The sequence below is a fragment of the Syngnathus scovelli genome, chromosome 3 (assembly GCF_024217435.2).
Source record: "Syngnathus scovelli strain Florida chromosome 3, RoL_Ssco_1.2, whole genome shotgun sequence".
Lineage (NCBI taxonomy): Eukaryota > Metazoa > Chordata > Actinopteri > Syngnathiformes > Syngnathidae > Syngnathus > Syngnathus scovelli.
Window position 1 is genome coordinate 20,527,746 of NC_090849.1, and position 22,690 is coordinate 20,550,435.

Consider the following 22,690-nt stretch of genomic DNA (forward strand, 5'->3'; position numbering starts at 1 on the left):
ATTAGAAAAAATCACATTTGTGCAAGGAAAAACGAGCAATTTTCTTCACAATGTGTTTTTTAACAAGAAAATGATACATTTAATCAGGGATCAAAATAATAACTCAACATAATAAAAAGGTTCAAGTAAATTTACAATAAAGCATAAAATACCATCTGAGAAAAAGCAATCCTCGGATGCTCACCATCCAAGCTGCTCATGAGCTTTGCACTTGCCGCATGGCCGTAAGGCTGTAAGGCCCAAGTTTATTTTGTCCCACACTTTCTCCATCAGCCTAGGATTTTTTTGCACTATATCGGTAGGCTGGCATATTGCACAGCAGCCTGCCTTGCAGTGGCCACAGAATAATTAAGATATGGACAAACACACACACACATTTCGTCACACCTTAACACACTCTCTCTCTCTCTCTCTCTCTCTCTCTGTCTCGCTCGCGCTCTCTCTCCCTCAAAGTCCTGCTTGCTCGCCCCTCTCCACCATAAAGGAGATTTATGGACGCGAGTTTCAGCGCACCGTCTGAAATATGAACGACGGCGAGGAGACTCTGGAGCCAATTAAAGAAAGGAGATGTCGCCTTTAAAGTGATTTGTAAAGTGCTTTACGGCATGTTGACGGCACAGCTTGCCTTCTAACCTTGCCGCACATCTAATAAACACACACATAGCTTTTGGAGGAAAGAAAAAAAAAAGTAACTTTAAAGGTCAGCGGAATGTCTCATGCAGTGTATAAAGCGCAAAATACCATGAGAGCCATAGAACAGGAAATGCAGCTAAGGGCCGCTACGCTAACTTGCAGCAAAATGCTAACAGGCTAACTGGTTTTAATCTATTCTCAAGCAATCACTTTACATCATTTGCTATACTTCCTGTTGTAACACAAGACAAAAACATTCCAAATGCAAAGAAGATGGCTGCCTATAAGCGCAGATCGTGTTCATCATTTCTTCTTCCATTTCTCTTTCACAAGGGGGATAAAAGGATTTCCAGACCCAAACAAAATGGCTGCTGAGCGGGAAATGTGAGGGCGAGACGGCGCTGCGGTGAAGGAGGGTCGAGCGCGAGTCATCTCGAGTCGCCATTTTGTGTCACTTCCTGGCTGCTAAAAAGCTAATCCTGTTAGCCGCCACGCCAGCGCCCAGCTCCAGTGCTGACCGGGCGAAAAGACGCTCAAGTGGAGGGGAAGAGTAATTAGAGGTACACACACACACACACACACACACACACACACACGCACGCACACACGCACACACACTGTACTTAAACACTTTGTCAATGGTCACCTTTGCAAAGTCAGACGAGACAGAATGACACTCGCTGGACACTTCACCCCTACTGAGAAAAGAATTATTAAAGTGGCAGTTACAATAGATTTTTTTTAATGTCATACATGTATTGAATAACCATGTTTTTATTGTATTCATCACAAATTCAATTCTAATTAGCGATTGACTTAATACAATAAATTAATTTTTTACATGCATATTTCAAATGTTTTTATAAAAATGAATACAAATGCGTACGAAAATAATGTTTTCCCGTTTTGTAAAAAATTAAATTAGTTAAATGTAATTGTATCAATACAGATTAAAAATATATAATCACAGTTTTTTTTGTCAATTTAAAAATAAAGCATGGTCATGCTTTTCAGTGAATGATTTATTTTGCACTTATTAATTAGCCATGTATTTAATGAAACAAAATATTGAACGTACGTGTAAATGTTGTATTTGTTTTTTAATTTTACTGCATTATTTACCTTAGATTAACTAACCAATTTTGACAAATGAATAAGAAAATGAAAGAAAACATCCCTCAATACATTCCTCCTTTCAAGGGAAAAACGTTGACGTTATCGTAACAATAATTCTAACTTGAACTCGTGTCTCCTCTTCAATGACAACAAACCAAAATGGCCAAAATGTATAGTCAAAATGTTGCCTATACAGCTTCAAACCACTTTTTACAACAACCAAAAGTCCCTTGCATCTAACAATAGCCTTGTGTAGGACATGTAGCTGTGTTTTCAATTATTCATGCATCCATCCGTCGTAAATATTGCGGGATGACAGGAGTGATGTCTCTGCCATTTCCTTACATTTCGGCTGACGCGCCCTTCGATCCGAGGCCGATAAACATTGATTTTATTAACATTTGTCCATGTGGTGCCACACAGCGGCTTGACATTTGGAAAAAAAATGTGTGTGTGGCTATGTGTGAGGCGGGGCGGGGGTGTATGAAGTTTACTGTAACATCAAACATTAAACCAAAGTCCAACATGTAATATTCGAGATGAGCTCAGCGATGCGTTGATATCGTTGTTCCCGTTGCAAACATGGCAACGTGGCTTTCTGTCACTCGGCGGCACACTGTGTGTGCGCGCGTGCCCAAGTTTTTGTGTGTGCTCCTTCGTTGCCACATTTTCTGCTAATCCCCCTTTTGCTGTCTCTTCGAATCTACTGCAGCCTCTATCATCAGTGGAAACAAATAGCTTCACACTCCCCAGACACAGCACACACACTTGTTTCCTCTTACACTCCTGACCCGCATTATTATTTTTTTTCTCTCACCTTTTATACCAAAGATGCCTTTGTCATGTTTTCAACAGGAGACCAAACATTCTAAATGAAGTATGGACTCTGCGTGTGTCTTTTTGGACACAAATCACAAACTTATATGTTGGCCACCCTTTTTTTTTTTTTTTTTTTTTTTTGCGTGTAATTTTATTGTGGCGCCGGGGAGCGGAGAGCCGGAGCTCTGATTGGTTGCCGCGGTGATAGATGCCCGGCCAGTTTTCTGATTACTACGTTCTTCGATCTCCCGCGCTCCGCGTAATCAGAATAAATGTCCCCCAAGGGTGGAAGATGTGTATGTGCGTGTGTGTGTGTGCGTGCGTGTGCGAGCATGTGTGTGTGTGTGTGTGTGTATGTGTTTGTGTTTGTGTGTGTGGAATAGAAAACTGAGGAGAAAGTAGGTAATAAGAACAGTTAGCCTGGGTCAAAACACAGCCGCAAAAGTCACAAAAGGATTTTGTCTTTGTGTCGTTAATTGTAGAATTCTGATTTCATCCATAATCCAAAATGTGAATTTCCACCATACGTCTACTATAAGATTCGTTTTGCAGAAATGAGGCCAAATTCCAAATTGTCCTCCTTTTACAGTGTTGGACTTTGGAGGTTGCCACTCACTGCGAGGGACACCTTGTGTTGGCGCAACAGACATCAGATTGAATTTCTTTCTTTTTTTTTTTTTAAAGTAGGCTGGAAGATTCAAATAGATTTTTAATGAGTGAAAGTCATCACAATTTTTGACGCGGCGGCTATTATTTTTCTCTATTTCCTGGCGAGAGGAGCGTCCTCATTCATCATGAGTCTGCAGTCAATTTTCTTATGAATTCAAAAAGCCGCGCATACGGCCGTGCTCAGGAAATTGTCTACAGCCGCTGAAGGCGTCCGGACATCCATCATCAGCAAGAAGAAGCAGCGGCGGCGGCGGCGGCACCGAGAGTGACTCACGCAGACTGTCACAATGAAGTGTACGGGACCACTTGGCACAACATTGGCTTGCCGTTCATTTCACAACTCCGTGGGTCAAATTGACAATATCCTGATAGCTTGTTAACAGCAAATGGGAAAATTGTGATGATTTTCACTCACTGAAAATTTAGTTATTAATTGGATTGGTAGAGGGCGGCATGTAGGTAGGTAGGTAGGTAGGTAGATTGGTTGGTTGGTTGGGTGGTTGGTAGGTGGTTAGGAGGTTAGGTGTTGGTAGCAAGGTATGTTAGGGTAGTCGCTAGATAGGCAGGGAGGGTGGTTATGATTGCTTGGTCAGTCAGTAGGTTGGTGGGGTTGTACCTAGTGAGATAGGGAAGTAGATGGTAAAGGTAGGTAGGTATGAAGGGGAAAAAAAAAATGCTTGGTGCTGGGTTGGTAGGGCGAGTGGTGGTTACGTAAAGTAAGCAGCAAGGAATGTTGGTGGGAATTTTAGCAAATTGATGGAGGCAGGCGGGTACTGTTGGTAGAACATTGAAGTCCGGCCATCAAATGCTTTCGTGTCCAAAATTGGTTACGCTTTTCAAATCTGTGCTGACCGTTTCCTATTCCAACTTGAGTTAGCCGACGTCATGTTTGGCGATCTGCTCGTTGTACGTGTGCGCGCAATTTAGCGAGCGCTCTAAATGACCCATTTGGACAAGATGATATTTTCCGAGGGACTTGCTCACATTCCATCGCGACTCCCCGAGGCTTTCCAGGCCGGACCCCCGCCGCACGCAGAAACTGCCTCTTACACACAGCTCCAGTCTTCTGTTGCGCGCGCGTGTGTGTGTGTGTGTGTGCGTGTGTGCGCGTTTCAATCAAAACTGGAGGCCATCATCTCAGCTGGACTCCGCCTCCCGTGCTGTTTGTTATCACACACTTTCAGCCCTGCGTTCACATGAACAAAAAAGGAGCAGAAATGTTGAAGGTCACACAGAGGTTCAGCTTTGACTCCACACAAGTGGCAAAGCCACCATCTTGCCCTCAGAACTTAGGCTGACTCTTTGGGCCAATTGAGGCCAAGAAAGCAGAATGGACAATGCGGCTGCACAGACTAAATCTAGTACTCGGTAGCGGCTTAAGTCTCATCGAGTTCAAAAGACCTTTTTAGAGTCTACGCAAAAATAAGCACCCGTTTTTTTCTTTAAAGCAATCTCAACGTAGAACCTGTCGAGCGGATGTCGTGAATTGTTGTACCGGAGCTCGTGGCGAATATACGTGGACCCGCTCGTCCAAGCGCACTATTCAGATTCATATTTCATCCATGGAACAACGTTAAAAAAAAAAACGTGAATTCAACCCCAATCCATTTGCCTCCATCTTGGTTGGCGGCCATTTTGACATTCCTATGCCCTCCACTGTCGATTGAAATCGATGTCCTCAGGCTCGCATTGACAACATCATGTGACCAAACGAGGATAATTGTGCTCAAGTAAAACAAAAAACATATCAATGAAACAAAATGTTGACTGCCGCCGATGAATACTTGTGTGACCCTCCCTGTATTCCTGCCCATGAATATTCCTGGGCTAAATTTCGGTTCCTGGTATCGGTTATCAATCATCACTTAAAAGCCCGAACTACACTCACCTCGTTTTTCTTGTGAAAAAATATTTGGTTGACGCTGATGGAAAAGACCGACATCCTGATTGCGTCAGCCGGTCGTCCATCCGGAGAAGTTACGGCGTGGTTTCGTCCGCCGCCGCTGCCGCCGCCGCTCGTATTTTACGCTCATCCGTCACTTCGCCATGTTGTAAAAAATTGGCCCAATTTGCTTGCTGTCCTATTTGTATTTCTTTTAGCCGCTGTGACATTTGTGTATGTTAGTTGCCAGGCTACGGTATAAATCTATATTGATGATAGGGCCGTCCGTCCCCGCGGGACGAGGCGGATGAGAGCCAATCCCGCTGCCTATTGACTGCTGTAGAATTGCTTTTGTAATATTGTTTGGGAAGACAGACGACTGGAGGGGGAAAAAAAAAAAACATTCAACCGAGGTGTGATATTTTTTTTTCTCAGTTTCTTTTATTGTACCTTTCTTCGGAAGATGGGGGGGGACTCTCAGAGGGGTGAAGAGATGAGAGATGACAGGGAAGTGTGGAAAATTACAGTGCAGAATCAATAACAAAAAAAAAAAAGGGGGAAGACGGTGGATAATGGAAAAAAGTTGAACAGCGGAAAAGGCGTGAATTAATATACACACGAGAGGTTAACGGTTGCGCCACAATGCGCGTGGCGGATTCAAAGACGGGAAATGTGATCGGTGTGATTGAACGCAGGCTCATTTTTGGACAAACACATTTCTGTCAATTCTACCAAGAGATCTTTCTTTTTTTCGTTTTCCTGTTTTTTGTGATTTGATGGACGAGACTCGTGGGGAAGGACAATCGTGAATGCTAAACTCATCTCCCATTTCAAAAAAAAAAAAAATACTATTGTGTTGAGAGGTCAATACGAGACATCAGAGCCAATCAGGAAACAAGCTCACAAATAATCATGGTCACCGTCAAAAGTGGAAATCAAGCCAGCGGCTCAGAAAATGGATAGAAAATGAAGGGGCGAGTCTTTTGTGTTGATTGTTGGCCGTATTACTCATGTCCCCCAAGTTTTTGGTCAAGTTGATACGCATGCTGACAGCTAGCCGAGCTACTTCTTGCCGAGTCAGCTTCTGTTGTGTCAAAGAGTCGCAAACGGCTCGGCAAACATGAACAACAAGAATGCGAGACCCGATTGCTGACCCTAACCCAACTCTAATCTCGGCACCGCTAAGAACCAAACGCTAAGAAGTGATTCCTCCACATCGTAGCAACATCCGCATTGGACCTGATAAGCTAGCAATTAGCTTCTGCTACTGCATCATCTATTAGGTGTATAGTGCGCCCTGACAATTTGGTGTGTGTGTGTGTGTGTGTTTACCCTGCTTAAGTGTAAGCACTTCCTGTCTGGGCCAGAAAACTTTCAGCGACAGCGAGACGTTGCCGTAAAATGGGAAGATTTACATCCAAGGGGACCCAGCTTTTTGTTTCCACAATGCGGCTGATAAAGCAGAGTTATGTGCCCACAACACGCATACATGCACACACACACGCACGCACACACACACATACACGGTGTTGCAGAGAATCTCCAGCTATTGTTGTTGTTGGCGTTCATGTTGGAGATTGCTCTGTCAGCAAAAAGTGTGAACGGCGTCTCCAAGCAGTGTGGATGAGACACAAGGCAAGGAGCAAAGACAGGGATGGGTGTGCGCGTTGTTTCAGCGTGCGTGCGTGTTTATTTGCACATGGTCTCGCTTCTCCTCACTTCGCCTCGGCCCTGTCGTGTGGATTCATCAATCTCGCACCAGAACTTTCTGCAAAGGCTTAGCTGCAAAAAGCATAAAATACTAATGATCAAAAAAATATTTATGGCAGCGGGCCTACTTTCTCAACAAAACCTATTCTGTCTGTCCATTGCACAAAAGCCTCGCTCTGTGTTTGCCCACATTAAAAAAAAAAAAAAAACCTGAGGGGAGCGGCAATGGGCAAAATGTCATTTTGACGTGTGCAAGATTGCGGCATTGTGTAGGTGGCGGATAAACGGCGAGGTGTCATCCTCCACGGCGGCGGCCAAAGGCGAGTAACAGCAGCCGATGGCGCCGCACTTTTTACAATGGCACGCCGGGGCGCCATCATTGCCACGTTTTCTGTGTAAACAAGCACAGCGGCGGGGTGGCTCGCTCTGACTCGCTCAATCATTTCTTTTTTTTTTTCAAACCCGGCGGTGCAATCGCACACTTACATCCCGACGTGCGTTTTGACGTGGCGCAATTGCACTCACCGGCCACAACATCACTGAGAAACTCTAATGAGCTGTGTCCAAAGATAATAACCCTGTGCAACTTGATTTGGCAACCCGCCGAGCTAGTCGTAATATTTGGACCCTTTCACTAGGGGACCTACCACAACCCAACCCGAACCAAAATAACCAAAATAAAAACTAAACCCTAGAGTGGGTTCACCCTAACCTACCTCCCTCCCTCTCTATCTCTATCCGTTGCGTTTACGTGAACGAGGCCTTTCAGATAGCACAGATACAATCCACACACACGCATACACACACACGTACACACGCACGCACACACACAAAGAGTAAATAGAAAGTTTGGGAGTGAAAGCAAGAAAAGGGTTTAAAGGCTTTTTGTAATCTGCCATTAATTTAGCTTGCAGCAAAGCACAAGGGGGATGCTGGGAAATCAATGCAGCCTGATTGCTACATTTACACAACAGCACAAAGCGCGCACGCTGTCCGTTTGCTTCATTCGCCTCGGGCCGAGCCAGGCCGGGCCGGCGGTGAGTGAGTTGGGGCCGTATTGGACAAAAGCGGAGCGCTACAGCTCAATGTTTTTACGACCGTCGCCGCCGTGTGACTGATTGCTCCGTGTTAGATTGAGTACGAAACAAAAAGGCAGCAAAAATACAAGTTTGAAGCCGCGCTCGCCGCATTTGGACATCGAGGGGGAACCGCGGCTGGTAAATGTTTGAGCCTCCTCCGATGGCACCGCAGCGGCAAAACGGTCCCTTCCGGAGCTTCCGTGATGATTTTTGGTTGGATATGTGGCATCGTAATCTAAAAATAGATACACTAGAAATTCAGATGTAGCGTGAGTGCAAAATATCAACTATTGGTCAAATTCTACAGCTGTGGCTCTCCTTTCCTACAATTGGGGGCATTACAGTAAATTCATTGCTCCATTTTTTTTTCATTCAATGAACTCAAACTGCCAATAAAAAAAAAAAAAAAAAAGTTAATTTTCTATCATTTGTCCCCTTTAATGACGGCATGTCGTAAAAGGCAATCATTCTGAAAACTTCAAAAGTTGCTGCTGCCTGCCTGGAGGCTTTGGAATTCTACGGGAGTGCGCACAGCTTCCCGTTTTGGATGTTTATGGCAATAAATGCGAAGGCGGCGGGAAGCGATGCGCCGCAGACGCTTTCACAGTTTTCATCAGGAATTCGCCTCGTGTGGAGACGGCAAAGAAATTACACCCCAACACGTTCGTCACATTTGCATATATTCATCTTTTTATATATAAATTCTTGGGGCACAGTCTTCCACGACCCCCCCACCCCTGCTCCCACAGAAGCGCACACACACACACACACACACACACACACACGCACACGCACACGCACGCACACATTTGGCTGCATCCCGGTCATTAATTCCAAGCAGTGGCCAGCCAGCTTTAATGCACGCAGATGAGATTTAGAGGCCAGCTTCCCCCAACAAAGAGTCAAAAGGACAAAGCGTGGCCGTTGTGAGCTCGGCCCTTCAATGAAAGCATAAAGATAACTGTTCAATATTTATGAAAGGGTGCTGCTTGGCGCACGCACGCGTGCACGCATAGCAAGACAGCACACGAAGCAAACAGCTTCCTGTTGACTCATTCATTACATCAATTGATTTAGTTGAAGTCTCCCTGGTGGTCCTTGTGCGTTATTAAGATTCTTTGTTCCATCGTTTGTGTCTCTGTGTGCGTGCGTGTGTGTGTGCGTGTGTGTGTGTGTGTGTGTACGTGTGTGCGAGATCATTTAAGTCATATCAGCATGTACACTTGCTTTGATGGTTTTTGAAAAGTTTAGTACAGAGGATAAAGCTCTCGGGCCAAAAACATCTGCCTTTTGCAAAAATAAAACTAAAAACTAAAAACTAAACATGAAAACTAGAAAAAACTAGTGACTAAACATGTTTTGGGGGCTTGTGTTGTTTTGTTGTTACTGTCGGATATGATAACAATGTTAGGTATACAGTGCAGCCACCCAAGGGTGTAGTTCCATTTTGAACCACTAGACACAAAAGTGGCAATAAAGCAGAAATGCTTTCTTTTGCTAGCTAATGTATTTGTGTTCCCCAGAGTAGTTGTTTGAAGGTTTAAAATGACTCAATACTAATTTCTGCTAGCCTGTTGATGGTGTTTTGGATGACACGTTAGCATAACGCTGAGCTAAAAGAAATAACATGGGATTGTTGAGCACAGCATGTTGCAGAAATGCACAATCAGGTCTAACACTCAACGTTTAAAACTCTTTTTCTTTTTGAGACCAGACGTAGCCATGAACAGCAAAATATTTGCCTGTTATAAAATATTTCTTTGAAAATATTTGCAGTTTTCGGAGGGGCGTTGAGTAGTTCCAGGTACTGTAAATGCAGTTTCAAATGGCGTTGGTTTTTCATGACATTGGCGCATTTCAGGCCAGAGGAAAACTTGACGAAGCCGTGCTAAGGAAAAATTACAGTAAGGTGACAAAATGGCGAGAAAATTGCGTCGCAAAACCGTCCTGGCTTGTCCTCATCGCCTCCCTCCTCTTTGGCAGCCTTTTTTTTTTTTATTATTATTATTTCTGTGTGTTTTTACAGCCACATCAGTTTAAGTGCCTTCTGACTCAATTCCTGCTTTGCCGGGGCGCCACGATTTACACCCCTATTCCAGGCGAGACGCAACGAAGGTGGGGGGGGATGGGATGCGGCTGGTACCGCCAGGATGAGCCATTACTTGTCAGATTTACAATCTTCCAGACTATCTCCCCTCCATCCAACCTCTGAAGGGTTCAAGGTTCAATTCCATTTGGAACCCGTTTAGCTAGAGCGCATCCACCGGCTTCTCACATGGCGTTGGCGTTTTACGCCCGGCGAGATCGGGCGCGTACGTCTTCGCCAGCCGCCTGATGCCGCGGCGGGAGATTTATGAGCCGCCGCTTGACAGGAGAGGGCGCGATCGTTCGATCCCCGCTGTCGTTTTTTAAGTCAGGACGCTAGGCTAACCTCGCTTCCTTGAAGGAATTAAAAGGGGGAGCAACACAAATGGGAAAATGAGAGTCAGGAATGATGACTGGGACAAGGAGTAAAGCTTTCAGGCATCCATCAAGCCTAGCGCTCGATGAATTGATGAGTAAATCAGACAGCAAACAGTCAGTCCGGGCTAACGCTCCATTAGCGGAGAGCTATGTCATCATTACACGCCATCGTCCGCAGGCCCGTGGCGAAAAATCGGCCATATATTTCCAAGCAGGCAGCGAGCACGGGCTGTCAATAATGCGAGAACTGAGACACAGAGCTTAACTTATGTCCACTGTGCCCAATGAGGGATTCCGTGTCAAAAAATGCCCATTAAAAGCAAGTTGTGGGGAAAAAAAATGGCTATCAACATAATGTAATGTAATGTAATGTAATGTAATATAATATAATGGCTATATATATATAGCCACTGCTTGGAATTTTTTATATATATATATATATATATATATATATATATATATATATATATATATATATATATATATATATATATATATATATATATATATATATATATATATATATAAAAATAGCATTTAGAGGCCAACGGAGAAGGCCCGGCTGCTCCTGTTTGTGTCCGCTTCCACTGCCTGTGACTGCCGTCCAATACAATACATGCTGTAAGCCAAGAAAATTTTGCAGTGTGTTTGTGTGCGGGTGTGTGTTTGTGTGTGTTTTTGCACTCCAGGCTTGTCATCCAATATAAAAGCGGACACCTTCTCGCCCGGATATATTGATCATCGCATTAAACGGGATTTAGAGTTTAAGAGAATGGGAATGTGCTGAGACAGTTTCTGCGGGGCGGCTAATGGACTGTATGACTTATATAGACATGCACTCGCGTGCAATGTATGGAGCGCATATGTATATAAAGGAAAGCGACAGCTGCAGCTCTTGCACTTGCTCTATGCCGCCCAAGGGACTGCTTAGCCCAGTGATAATGTGCCTTTTTACGTTTTGCATAAAAGGTGCACAGTGTCATTTAAGAGTGAAAACCTGGTAGCGGCCTGTAACACATTCTCGCTGATGTCGCCAAAGCGCAAGGAGAGAGTAGCGATGGGCAATCAGACGGCCCACGATGGACTTTCCATCTTGTTTATTTTCATTTCATGAATCGTTTTAGCCAGGCCGGTCATGACTTGAGCTGCAGCGTCCTCCCATCGCAGAGATGGCAGTAAGTCGGGCCGTCACCCCGTGAGTCAAGTTAGGTTTTGAGCTAGGTGATTGGAATCGTCATTAACTCAGATAAGTCGTTAGTTGGTTAGTCCACCACGCCTGGTCAATCAATCAGTCAATTAGTTGATCAGTTAGTTAATTGAGTGCTCGGTCGATCAGTTGGTTAAACAGTTGGTTGACCGTCTGTTCAGTCAGTCACTTGGTAAGTTTGACAGTGACCCAGTTAGTCTGCTCGTTTGTTAGGTAGGTAGGTGTTTGGTGTTTAGTCAATTGCTCAGTCAGTTGGTCGAGTAACTGGTCAGGAAGTTAGTTTGCCTGTCTTTCAGTCACTCACTCACTCAATCACTCAATTAGACTGAGAGTTAGTTGGTCGGTTAGTGAGTTTGCTGTTAGGGTTAGGAAAAATGGATTTATCTGTTCCACATAACTTTGGTTGGTCGAGCGACACGTAGACAGTTCAGACATACATACGATGACACACTTCTTCTCGTACTGCCATGTTTAATACGCAGCCACGCTGGCAGCGATGCAAATAAACCCATCTGCGGAACACGTGCGTATTTCCGCTTGTTGTTTTGCGGCGGCTCGCTCGGGAGCGCGTGAGCTTGAAGTGGGTTGAACACCAAACCTGATATCCCTTTTCAGACAGTCCCGAGGGACGCTATCTGTGCTCCGTTGATACCGTCTGTCTGTCTCTGGGCGAGGCGAACGGAAATAATCCCGTTGTTGTCTGGCAGCTCGCTCATCTGCCTCAGTGGAATTGATTAGCCCCAAAAGGTTTGCTTTGGAATTCACTGTTACGGCCTCAGACTATATTTTTGTTTGATCACTTGTGCCCGCTGGACGTTTTATTAGGTATACCTGCGCAATCGGGCCCGTCTTCTTCTCATAGCGCTCGCCTCTCCGCTTTATTGCGAACCAGCTTTTTACATTTCGCCATCTGTCATTGGTCCTAACTTTTACAGGAGCAGGAAACAACAGACCGAGAAGACTTTTAATTGGCCTACAGAGAATAATGGTGTGGTTGAAGGCAAACACAAAATAATTAAAAAAAATTAAAAAGAGGAGGGGTGGGGGGGGGATAGCAGGTGTTTGATGCTGGCTTGCTAGCTCTGAAGATTACCGCGGTACCCCCGGGCATCCCCCAGGGGCCCGCAGAGGGCGCCAGAGGGTCGGGGGAAAATATGCCTAATGATGATGTTTAATCTCCGCGGTGAAGCTCATCATTTGGAACATAAGACGACACACCTAAGGAAGCTGAAAATGTTATTACATTGACAGCTGTGCCTTTGAAATGTGAGTTTTTTTCTTTTTCTAGTTTTAGTCATTTTTTTTTTTTTGTCCAGAAAATAAGACCTGGTCTTTTTTTAAACATTTTTTAAAAAGTTTTTTATTTATTTATTTTTTTTATTTTGCAACATAGCATTCGCGTCGGGTAAAAATTTCACTTTAAAGAGCGATATTGCGGTTCATGTTGTGTGAAGTGCGACCTGGCAGATGCGCAAACGACCAGCCAGACGAGTGAAGCCAAGCCAGCTCTGCCACACTGACATGTCACCAGCGTATAATCGTGTATATATATATATATATATATATATATATATATATATATATATATATATATATATATAAAGGCTTGCGTGAAAACAACGAATTTACGTCACTCGACTTCCTTTTAGTCTTCCAATTTATTTGTCTTATTTTTCCAACCTCAATTTAAAATGCGAGGCTCGCTTTGGTGGCACCAAAGGCTTTTTTTTTTTCGTCGCCGTCACGTGTCGGATTAATGTACGCTTACCGGAGACGACAACGGACGAGGTGGCTTTCCAACCTCTTGGGCGAGAAATCCTTCATGTCTTGAAGAGAAAAAAAAAGAAAAAGACTCATTCTCTGGCAATTTCTCACTCGGTTGCTTCTGGCAGTCCGTCAGACGCTCACGTGCCCACGCCCGAGTAATCCCGCCATCGCGCGGCCTGTTAAGAGGCTAATTACAAACTATATTGGCCGTCACAGGCTCCTAATCCTGCTGCGCCGTTGGCGTCGGCCTATTAAGGACCTCCGGGGATTACGCTAACAATCGCAGCGGCTCTTTGATGCAGACCGGGGGATCGGCGTTAAAGTGCGCGGCCGACGTCCCTGAGGCGACTGCTAAGTTTTTTTTTTTTACAAGGAAAGGTTGTGACACCAGAATTAAGCCGGACGTCGGGCCGACGACGGATCGTTCGCGGGAGTCGCCCGGCGAGCTTCTCACTGGCTCCACCGAAGTTAACAAAGTCCAATTCCGCTTTGAGAGAATTAGCGGCAAAATTGCTTCATCCCGATCAAGTTAGCGTTTTAAACTCAGAGCTTTGGATCCCGCATAAAAGTATTGTATTTTTTTTTCAGCCATAAATGTTTAATCGTTCAAAATTGTCAATGAGAAAAAAAAGCATTTTGACTTTAATATGTGAGGAATGCATTTTCATGACAAGAAAGCTTTTGTGGAAGCGCTCGTTGATAATTGTCCCCCCCATATGATTTTGCATAAAAATACTTTTTCATTTACAAGATCACAATCCAGAAACAAATTAACATAACAATAATTTCTTTTTTCGTTTTTTTCCCCATTTCCATCCCTGCTGTACTTGACTTGAAATGTTGCCCATCATTTTTTGTTTTTGTGGCTAATCAAGATTCTGATTCCATGAGATCGTCTTCCTTTTCTTTGGAAAAAGTTCAAACACGAGAGCCTTTTGTATCAAAGAAGAACTTTTTATTTCTTGGCACATTTTGCTCACATCAGAATACAAATGGAAATGGCTTTTCTGCCTCGACCGAAAAAGCGGCAGCTCCTCCCAGCAATGGCGACGTCGACTGCCATCCAAGTCGTGACTTGCCTTTTACAAGCCTTGCCTCTCTCTTCCTGCCATTTTTATAGCTTTCCATTTGTGCACGGCGCTTGAGGAAAGCAACCATTTGGTTTGCCACCATCTTGCACAACCACTGCCTTTTCTTCGACAATAACAAGCGTGACGATAAAGCCACCCCCGAAAAACATTCCCACGATGCATCAGCACGGCGGAGGAGGTGGAGAGCGAGGAAATCATGGAAATAGCAAAACTAAAAAGCTCACGGGCAAATTAGGGACGGAAAGGAAACGTGAGAAAGATCTTTGGGTGGGTGTGGGGCGTCTGTCAGGTGTTGGGGGCGGGGGGGGGGGGGGGGGTAGTCAAGCAGCCGGGCAAAATGTGCAAAGAGGAGGCGGAGGTGACTGCTGGCTCTCCGGTGTCCTCCATCTTTGATGGAAATGTACTTTGGCATCTCCGCTCACACGCAATTAGAGTCCTTGCTAGGCCAGCACGCGCACATGAAATGGCCGCTTAATGACTTCCTCGGCAACGGCGGCCCTCCATCTGGAGCGTCTTGTTAAATCCCCCCCCCCACCCCCTCCCGCTTCCACCCCGCTCGTCGATGACGCCACCTCTTGGCCGTCACGTGAGGCCTCCGCCTGCCGTCTCGCGTCGTTCTAAGCGTGCTTTACGGGTTCGGCCTGCCGCCTCACTTTTTGCCAAGCCAACGGGTGGCGCATCAAAGTCTTTGTAAGCGGATTTTTTAACACCGTGACATATAAAAAAAAAAAAATAGCCTCGGCAGCGGAAAAGTTTCGAGTGTGAGGAGTATCTGAAAAATCAAGACAGTACATTTTTTAAAGGTTGAATGAAGGGTGGGCGGCTCGGTGGGGCACTGGGTAGCACGTCCGATTCACAGTTAGGAGGGTGCGGGTTCGATTCCATCTCCCTGTGTGGAGTTTGCATGTTCTCCCCGGGCCCACGTGGGTTTTCTCCGGGCACTCCGGTTTCCTCGCACATCCCAAAAACATGCTTGGTAGGCCGATTGAGCACTCCAAATTTTCCCTTAGTGCGAGTGCAAATGGTTGTTTGTCTCTGTGTGCCCTGCGATTGGCTGGCAACCGGTTCAGGGTGCCCCCCGATGACGGCTGGGATAGGCTCCAGCACACCCGTGACCTCCGTGGGGACTAAGCGGTTCAGAAAATGGATAGATGGATGAATGAAGAGTCGTGAAGTCGTGAAGTCGACAGAGATAGGCAGCATGTACACCATGTGAGAATGGACCTATGTGGCCACGACGCGTGGTGTGGCGTGATGTGGCGTGATGTGAGGTTTTGCCACCTCGCTGGGGAGGGACCACTTTGGATCTGTGAATGCAAAGATGTGTGTTTGTGCAAGACCTCAACAAGCTACACGTGCACTCTTGTCGTACGTTGACACTGGCAGCACGTGCGCACACACTCACACACACATGCACGTGCCCACGCACACACAAACACACACGCTGTCAGTTGTACTTTCCTGTGCTATTTGTCTCCAGTTTGTGGAGGCTCACAAGAGAGGAATGACACAAGCGTGCTCATGCAAGCATTCTTCCCACAGAAAGCAGTTTTGTTTTCATCCTAGGGTTGAAATTTTGCCAGTCTAAATGTCTCAGGTTGAAAGAGGAGATATTTTTTCCAAAAATCTATGCCACTTGAGATTCATTTTTGGATGTATTGTATTGTCATGGAAGAGCAGCATCGAGCGTAGTAACTTTGACGTATAAGACACTAAACTAACTTACGACATATTAATTCTCATCTCCAAGTTTTCTTTGAAAATGTATTCAAAAAAACAAAAGTTTAATTTTCATTTAAAGTAGAGTTTTTTTTGTCAAAAAATTGCGAGAATTTTCATAGAAACTGAAAATAAAGTTTATTTTACAAAAAGTTATTTTATTATAAAAAAATGATTATTTTAAAAAAGTTGGATTTGGAAAAAAAAATTGAAATGAAATGAAAAATCTCATGACTTTTGTGTGAATTTCTTGTTTTTTAAATTGTTTTTTTTGCGCTTTTTTCACCTCTTTCACCTAAGAGGCAGGCCTGTTAGCTTCTGGGCATTTAGTATTTTCCTTTGCGGCATTGTAAAGGTGGCATTCTCCATTTGGCAACATGTGCAAAGGTGGAAGTAGCGAAGTGAGCGTGGAAAAGGGAACATAACCCGCCAATGTAAAGGCGGAGGGCCCGTCTACTCGCCTGCCTGCCGTCTTTTCATCAGCGCGCGAGCGTGGGCGACCGCGGCGGCGACGCCGGCGTCGTCTGATATTGCCACTCGCTGCCGTTATTAATACAGTCACTCTTTTATTTATTCATTAGCGAGCTCATATTTTATTTATACGCTCTTGCCTTTTTTACTTTTATTTACGGCGAAGGATGCAAAGCTTTTCAGTCGACGCTGTCAGTGACAGAGTTTGATCAAACCATCAGATCCTGTGTGTGTGTTCATGCTTGTGTGTGTGTGTGCGTGCGTGTGTGTGGCAGTCAAAGAGATAAAATAAAAAGAGCAAAGATCCTCCTCATTATGTACATATTGACAGGAGAGTAGTTTTTTGAAACGGGTCGGGACGAGGAACAAAGAAACGGCCGCATATAAAAACAATCATCTCTTACCAATAACAAAATAAAGTTTAAAATAAGACAACTAACTATATTTATATAGGAAAAAAATGAAGCCCTTTGTTTTGGTCTTTGTCAATGAATATGATGCTTGAGTTTTTGGGGTTTATTTGAGTTTTTTTTCAGTCAAAGGTCAAACTATCCTTTGCTGATGAATCCAAAACGATGGTAACCTTGATTGGCACTGGTTCCGATTCTGCTTTTGGTATCGATACATCTCTACTCACCGGATTCATTAGCGCATCCTGTACGTGTCACATGCGGACGTATGTTCGCAACAATCACGTGAACCATTTTCACTTGATTACATTTGCACTTTTTTCCTTCCTTTTGACTCTTTCTGGATGCACTCAATGAAATGAGTAATGACTCCGCCAATAAAACATGAGCATTGATTGGATAAGGCGCGCACACACACGTGCACAGATCAATGGCGTGCGAGCTAATGGGCTGTCATGACCCGTACATCGAGCCGAGAGCGTGAAGGCCTTGATGTGCGCGGAAAAGCCTGGAGGGATGAAACTCGCCTGCAATGGCCCGCACGCGCATGATTTAACTCTCGTCATTCCCTCTTCCCAATTCCGGATGAGGCTTAGAAAATGGTGGCCACAAACCAAAATGGCTGCCTTCCTCAAACCCTCATCTGTGTCCGCCATCATCTCGAAGCGAGCGATCGCATTTGGAAGTGCTGCTGTGGAATTTTGGAATTTTCCAGGGGGCGCTATTGAGTGACGCCTGCATCCTTTTGCTCGCATTTGCCGGCTTTGATCTTTTCCTCACTGTGTTTACAAAACGTCTAACTTGCATTTGCCATCATTCCCCAAGAACCCCCCCACCACACGAGGCCACCAATGATTGACGATAGAAAATCATTTCATAGCGCAGAATTTTGATGCCGGAAATTGCGAGAGTGTCCAAAGTGTCCATTTCCCAAAAAGAAAAAAAGTCCTCAGCGCCCATTTCTTTCTTTTCATTAGCCGCGCTTGCCTCCGCCATACGTCTTCCCTCCGCCCACGTTTGTTACATCTCGCCGAGCAGGTGTGGAAACAATGAATCGAAAAAGTCAAGATGAAGAAACTCTCCGACATCCTGTCGCCGACTAGAAAACGCCTCTCAGCGCTTTTTCCCTGGTCCCGATCCAATTTAGCTTTCCGACTCTCTCCCCCACCCCTCCAATTTTGTTCTTTCTTATGACTCCCCCCCACCCTCCCGCTCCTCACCTCCATCTTTCCCCTCACCTGCTATCTTTGGCTAGCAACATGAAAGGCTAAGCTACTCGCCCATCGCCAGGGGAGACGAGGGGCAGCGAGTTAATTAACTTGCTATCTAGCGCTCACTCTTAGCGCAAATTGGAACTCTTAATAAGAGTACACCAATATATTGGGGCCCCGGTTATCAAACTGGAGTCCCTGAGGCCTCTGTGAAGGGAGGGCTAGGGCGGGGCCGGGGGTGGGGGTGGCATAAAAATTATCTGCGATATACTGAAACACTGCGAGTAACTGACGCCCACCCAGGAAGCTTTGTAATTGCCGCTTGTAGTTGTTTACTTGTTCACTGTTGGAAAAGGTGGCGAAATGAGAAAATTAATCTCCTCCCCTTACGTATAACACTTCCGTGGCCACAAGATGGCGCCAGAGAGATATTTTTGTGTTAGAATGCTTTTAGCCAGAAGCACAAGGAAACTAGTTGTCGGAATATATTGGTGAGATTACACCTTCAAACTACCCTTCGAGCCACACAGACGCAAATCTGCATCCTTCGATTCCCAGATTCGTGGATTTCCCCCCCCCCCCCCCCCGATAGCTTTATATTTTTGATTTTTTTTTTTTTTTTTTTTTTTTTGTTCCCCCCTTGGATTGTTTTCCCAAGGTCTCGGGCTGCGTGCGGCCCGCAGACCGCCGATTTCCCCTCCCTCCTCTACACGCTGGTTTATGTTTAATTGGTTATGCAGGGTGCTATGTGGAAAAATGTCCCCGTAGCCCAAAAGTTTGAATTAGCAAGCGCTTACATTCAATAATCCTCTTGTTGGGGATGGGCTAGGAAAAAAAAGTGCAAAAAAAAAAAATTGAAGCGGTAGCGCCTCGGCAAGGTGTCGGGTGTAATTTCACGCGTTAGAAGCCGAAGCCCACCTCGCTCCGTCTGCCGTCCCTCTGGCCGTTTTCCTCCGTGCGCCGCCCAAACCCTTTGAAGGCAACTTTTCTTATTAGCCTGGCACAAAAGGCAAGCGAGAGACGCGCTTTGGCAAACGCTCGCCTCGCCGCCTCGCTTGTTGGTCCCGCGGGGGGGCCGGCTAGGGCGGAGACTCCAATGGAAATCGTCAGATGCTTTTTCCGCCCCAACCTCGCTTACCTTTTTCGGCTGACGTGAGGGCGCGCTCCATTCGTCACCCACCGTTTACATCTTGATGTCTCGAGCCCCCCGTTTGTGGCCGTTTGAGGCCTGACCGAGACACCCGGCAAGTGTTTGCCCTTTGAAGTGAAATTGGACACTGGGGGGAGGGCAGGGGGACAAATTCCGCTGGGACATGTGACCAATACGCGGCGGCGCTTGTCTGAATCAAAATGCGACTGAAAGAATTTATTTTCTCTGACGGCTCCCGCTGGACGTGTAACCATAATCTGCGTTGCCAGTGTAAATCAAATAAAATGCGATTTCAGTTGGTCAGGCGGGAATGTCCTCGTTTGCTTTGTAGCCCTCCTTTGCGCTCCAAATGAAGCGAGTCCTTGAATGATTTGTAATTGAGTCGTTCGACTCCCCAAGATGGGAAGACGAGGCGAGCGAGCCAGATGAAAGGAGCTGGGCCCAATGATGACTTGCAATGGAAGCCGAGGATCCGCAAATGGAATTACATGAAGAAGACCGTTCTGCTAATCATACAACCGTTCCCAGAAGAAGAAACGCTACGTCATTTGCGTTATATGCAATTTGCTGATTTGTTGGTTCTCCCACTTGCCCTTGCTTTTTGTCGCAGTCCAACGAACAAACGAGCCCAAAGGTTATCAAATCTGCGACTCAATGTGCTAAATAACCCAACGTTGGCTAGCATTGGTTGGCTAATAGTTTTAAGAGTCAGACTTGAAGCGTAGCCGTTGGTGGGCAAAAAACGTGAGCTTGTCCCTTTTTGGGGGTTTTACACTCCAAAGTCTCATATCTATTCATTGCAAGCACCGGTTTGAATTGCAAAAAGGCATCTCCAATTTCCCAATGTAAACAAGCAAGCGTTCAATCCTAATTTTTCAACGCGAAAGTCCCAAAGTCCTGGAATTGGCCCCCGCAAGTCGTGTGACTGGAGAAATCTTCCTGTGATGAAATGATGAAAATGTTTGCGCACTGACGACTTGTAATCACCGAGCGGCGCCGAGAACAAAAGCCCGAGCGGCACTCGATGGTCACGACAACGGCGGCGACGAGGTGCGTGGCGATAACGCATTGCTTTCTCCATCAGCAGTTTTGGGAAGCTGGAGGGCCGCCGAGGTTCACGTCCGCATTGATCAGCGATGCTTTCCGTTTTCAACTTCAGACACTCAACTTTCTTTTTTCCAATGGAGAAATTACCGTGCGCCCTATATTTGATGTGATGGAACTTTCCGGAATGGATGCGTAATGAGCCGGCGGGCCTGCAAATCAGTGAAGGGAAAAAGTAATTTAAAACACAGTCCCGCTCCAAAGTGCCGACGTGGCGTGATTTCCTCGGTGACTTCAAACGTACACTCTGATTTGATTTGAGTGATTTATTTTTTAAAAGAAATATTTGCTTAGCGACGAGCGCAAAACCTCGCCGATTGGGAACGTTACGCTCAACTTCTCGTGGGGGAAGTCGGTCCAATCGACCGATGATCCGAGACGGCGGTCAGCAACGTGATGACGGAGGGCACTGGGTGGTCCCCGGGACCGTGACCCGCGGCCCTCTCCCCAAAATAGCTCACCAAACGTGGGAGATTGTGATTTTGTAGGAATGCTGTCAAAATGATCATTTGAAAATACAAACGTTGACTGTTTTATCGGAATATTGTTTTCCCATTCCTTGAGCATCAACATGACGTGGGCGGAAAACTTTTCACAAAGCAATATGGCTCTAAAAAGAGCAGATTTGTTATTACGATCTCAGACGGACAGTCTCAAGTTAGTTCAGTTGGCATAGTGGTTTACCGAGCTCGGGGGTTTTGTGAAGTTTTGCCCTTGTGTGATTTTTCAGTTTCCATTGTCACACAAACTATTCTGCGGCTCTGCTTTGGAAAAGAAAAACATGTTGACACTTGAAGAGAAGCTCGCTTCGAAATTTACCTCGCAATAACAATCAAGCAATCGACTGTGCCTGTCAAGCAGAAAACAAGCCAGGCCCTCAGCAGCGAATATTCTCAGAAAGTTAAAATGATGACCAATGTAGATTCTCAATCTGGATTTTAATGAGTTGTGATTTTCTTTGAACTTTCAAGGTGCTTTCGCTTTAGCTGCCTTTCAACTACCAACATAAAAATGTAATATCTATTCTTTAGAATCTCTTTGGGAGCAAAACTTTCGAGCCTGTTCTCTCAATTCTATACGTGGATGTCTTCGTTTCCAGCGCGGCATCAAATATTCGACGCCTTTGTCTTTGCGGGCGGCGGCGGGGAAGCGTCGTCAGCGTTTGAGACAGACGGCGTGATGAATGAGAGTGATTAATGCCTCCGACGACGGCGACCCCCGAAAAAAAAGCGACTCTTTTGTTCCTGTTAATTATTCAAGCCGTCCCTAGAATAACGATAATGTCATCAATTCTTTATCTGCGTGCGAGAAATGCGAAAAAATGTACAAATGCAAAGGTGAGCGGGCGGACAATAACTCTGGTCGACTTCCTGGCCTTGCATTTTAGAGTTCGGGTTTAAGAGTGAGCATCGAAGGCTGGCTGGTCATTATTTTCCATAATAAAAGCAGATGTTTGGAAAAGATTAAACAAAAGACAAATGAAGGAAGGCTTTCAAGAAGGACGAGAGAAATGATTACCTCGGAGAGCTTGAAGATTTGGACAATGAAAAAATTGATTCTTCAGATTTGCAGTGATTCATTTGATAATTAATATTTGGTTGATTCATCGACTAATTCGTTGAAGGCCTTCTTTGAAATTCTCCTTTTCTGTTGACCCCAAAAAACCTCAGTCGGTGCAACCACCTTGTCGTTGTGCTCAATGAACGCCAAGTGTGGCGGGATGACGGCAAATAGGTTGTTGTCGAGAGAAAAGTCAGGCGCAAGTGCCGATTGATTCTGGCACGCCGGCGTCTTTGTTTTTTGTCGGTGTACTTTTGGAATGCCTGGCATCCTCTCTTGGCTCCGGGCTGGGCCTCGGATCACAAGCTGGCAGCCGAGTGGAAAGAAGGATCTGAAAGAAGGCAAGCTCGTTGGCTGCTCCTGTCTTTCTCTGCAAACTTTTGATTTGAACTGCGATTGAACTAAAATAGAGCCTAAAAGCCGAGGCAAACAATGATTATTGTCACTCTCGTTTTTCGTTCCCTGGACCGGCAGTAAAATATAAATGATAATCGCCTTTGCTCCACCTGACTTTTCTTAAACTATCAATTTTGTGATATAGTTACCTTGTTCCCTAATTGGTCAGTTCATTAGCTACTTACCTGCTAATTTAGCCAATCGGTTGATTAGTTTAACCCTTGATTAGCTAC

General features: G+C 45.3%; 1 protein-coding gene and 1 long non-coding RNA gene across 8 annotated transcripts in view; both read left to right on the forward strand.

Moving 5' to 3' along the window:
• LOC125993954 (lymphocyte antigen 75-like) overlaps positions 1-22,690 on the forward strand; it is a 278,014-nt gene that overhangs the window by 47,283 nt on the left and 208,041 nt on the right. The window lies entirely within an intron of this gene.
• The window catches only part of LOC125994222 (uncharacterized), a 56,271-nt gene that overhangs the window by 22,597 nt on the left and 10,984 nt on the right, over positions 1-22,690 (forward strand). For all 3 annotated transcript variants that reach the window (XR_007490526.2, XR_007490525.2, XR_007490528.2), the window contains exon 4: positions 967-1,193. This is a non-coding gene — a long non-coding RNA (uncharacterized lncRNA). The remainder of the gene's footprint in view (positions 1-966; positions 1,194-22,690) is intronic.